This window comes from Equus asinus, unplaced genomic scaffold, assembly GCF_041296235.1.
Source record: "Equus asinus isolate D_3611 breed Donkey unplaced genomic scaffold, EquAss-T2T_v2 contig_237, whole genome shotgun sequence".
NCBI lineage: Eukaryota > Metazoa > Chordata > Mammalia > Perissodactyla > Equidae > Equus > Equus asinus.
This window is the reverse complement of record NW_027224891.1, coordinates 7501-10000: the sequence shown is the minus strand read 5'-3', so window position 1 is coordinate 10000 and position 2500 is coordinate 7501. Positions and strand designations below refer to the sequence as shown.

The 2500-nt window shown below is 81.4% G+C and overlaps 1 non-coding gene across 1 annotated transcript; it reads left to right on the top strand.

The window, feature by feature from the left end:
• Positions 1 to 1433: 1433 nt before the first annotated feature.
• Positions 1434 to 1586, top strand: LOC139043446 (5.8S ribosomal RNA). Its single transcript, XR_011500537.1, has one exon. It is a non-coding gene; the product is annotated as a 5.8S ribosomal RNA (ribosomal RNA).
• The last annotated feature ends 914 nt before the right edge of the window (positions 1587 to 2500 follow it).

Here is a 2500-nt window from a genome sequence, read left to right as displayed (position 1 = left end):
CGGCCGAGCCTTTTCACCCCCGCGCGGCGCGGGCGGGCCGGCGCGGTGCCGGCCCGCTGGTCGCGAGAGGTTCGAGAGAGGGAGGAGGAGGGGGCGCGCGGGAGGCGCGGGCGCCCGGCCGGAGGCGCGGGAGGCGCGGGCGCGCCTCGGTCCCGGGTCGGCGGTGGTCCGGAGGGAGTGGGCTCGATCTCGGCGAGCCCACGAGCCCCTTCCGGCCTCCGTCCGCCCGGCGTTCCGAGGCCGCCGCGTCCTCCGCGCCGCCGCCCCCGGCGCGTCCGTCCCCGCGCCCTCCGGTCTCCCGCGAGGCGGGCCGGCGTTGTCGCGCCGCGCCTCCGTCTCCGGCGCCGTCCGTCCCCCGCTCTCGCGGGCGGCGGCGCCCTCGGCGCGTCTCGGGAAGGGCGGCGTGGCGGCGCGAGCCCCCGCGGAGTCCCCGGGGTCAGGTCCCCCGGGGGCCTCGGAGCCTCGGCTCACGCGGGGTGCCCGCCGCCCGCCGCCTCCCGTCGCCCGCCCTGGGCCGTTCCCCGGCCGTCGGCGTCGTCGTCCGTCCGACGGTGCCTCCGCGTCTCCGCCCGCCCTCGGCGCCCCGGGCGCCCGCGTCCGGCCGGCCACGTCCGCCCACCACCCCCGCCCTGTCCGCTCGCTCCCCGCTTCCCCGCCGCAGCCCCTCGCCCTCCGTGGCGAGGGGCCTGGGACGCGGGTGCGGGGAGGGTCCCCGGGGGAAAGTCGGGTCGGGTCTGGTGGCGTGCGTCGGACGCGAGGGGGGCACGCCCGGCGTCGAGGGGGCCGCGGGCGCGGTGGGCTCGTCGGTCGGCGGCGCCCGGCGGTGTGGGGTTCGGTCACGGGCGGGCAGCGCCGAGGCCTGCGTCCGTCCCCGGGTGGCCGCGGGCGGCGCGGGCGGCGTCGAGGCGGTGGCCGCGCGGCACTACCCGCTCCGCCTCGTCCGTTGCTTTGGCTTCCCCCCATCCAGGTACCTAGCGCGTCCCGGCGCGGAGGTTTAAAGACCCCTGGGGGGCCTCGCCCGTCCGCCTTGGGTCGGGGCGGTCGGGCCCGCGGGGAGTCGGGAGGCCTGGCCCTTCTCCCCCAGACTCCGCCTCGCCGGGCCGGGGCGCCGCGCCGTGCCGCGCCGCGCCGCCGTCGCGGCGGCCGTCGGGAGGGGGCGTCCCCGGCGGCCGTCGTGTCGTCGCGTGCGCGCGCGGGCGTGTGCGCGCCCCCGCGTCCTCGGGCGAGGCGGGAGCCCCCGGGCGCCTGTGGGGTGTCCGAGCACGGCCCCGCGGGGCCCGTGCCGGACGCCCCGTCGTCCAACCTTCCGGCCTCACGGAGTCTGGTCTCGTTGTGCCTTTCTGGCCGGCCGGAGGCACCCTCCGGGGATGTGCCGTGCCAGGGGCGGGCTCTTCCCCCGCCCTGCGGGGGGACCCCGCCGTTCAAACTCGTACGACTCTTAGCGGTGGATCACTCGGCTCGTGCGTCGATGAAGAACGCAGCTAGCTGCGAGAATTAATGTGAATTGCAGGACACATTGATCATCGACACTTCGAACGCACTTGCGGCCCCGGGTTCCTCCCGGGGCTACGCCTGTCTGAGCGTCGCTTGACGATCAATCGCCCCCGGGGTGTGGGTGTCGCCTGCCCCGGGGTGCGCGGCTGGGGGTCTCTCGCAGGGCCCGCCCCGGGCCCTCCGTCCCCCTAAGTGCAGACGCGGTGCCCCTCCTCCGCCCCGCGCGCCCGCCCCTCCTCCCACGCGCCCCGGCGCCCGGTCGTCGGAGGCGCGTGGGGGTCGGCGGCGGCGGCGCCGCGCGGGGTCCCGGGGTGGGGGCCGCCGCCCGCGAGTCGAGGGAGAGACAGACGCGAGAGCTCGCGCCGAGGTGCCCGTGGCCGCCACGGTGCCTTCGGGGGCTCCCTCGCGCCGCACGCGGCCTCGGGGTGGCCGGGGCGGGGACGAGACGGGTCCCGCGGCGCGCGGTCGGGGCCGCCGGGTTCGGGGGGCCCGCGTCCGGGCCGCCTGTCCGGTCGCCGCTCGCCCCCGTCGGCGGTCCGTCCCGGTGCGTCCGGCCGGCCCCTCGCCGGTCCCCGGCGCGCCCGGGTCCCGGACCGTGACCCCTCCCCGGCCTCGCCCCGTCGGGGTGGCTCGCGCCGAGGCCGAGTCGCGTGCGCGGGGCCGCGCCCCGGGGACGCGTGCCCCGGCGGTGACCCGCGGGACGCCGCGGCGTCGTCCGCCGCCGCGCGCCCTCCCCTGGGTCGCGGCCGCGCCGCGCCGTGTGCCCCGAGCCCCGGGCGGGCGGGCGGGCGGGCGCCGCGTCCGCCGCCCGACGGGCCGTGGCGGCTCGCGGCGGAGGGGCGGGTGTCGGGAGGCGGTGGGACGCGCGCGGGTAAGGTCGGCGGTCGGGGGCGACCGCCGGCCCCGCCGCGCCCGCCGCCGCCCCTCCGCCCTCTCCTCCCACGCGTCGCCGCGACGCGTCCGCCGTGCGCGTGGCGGCGTCCCGCTCCGCCCCCCTCCTCCCCGG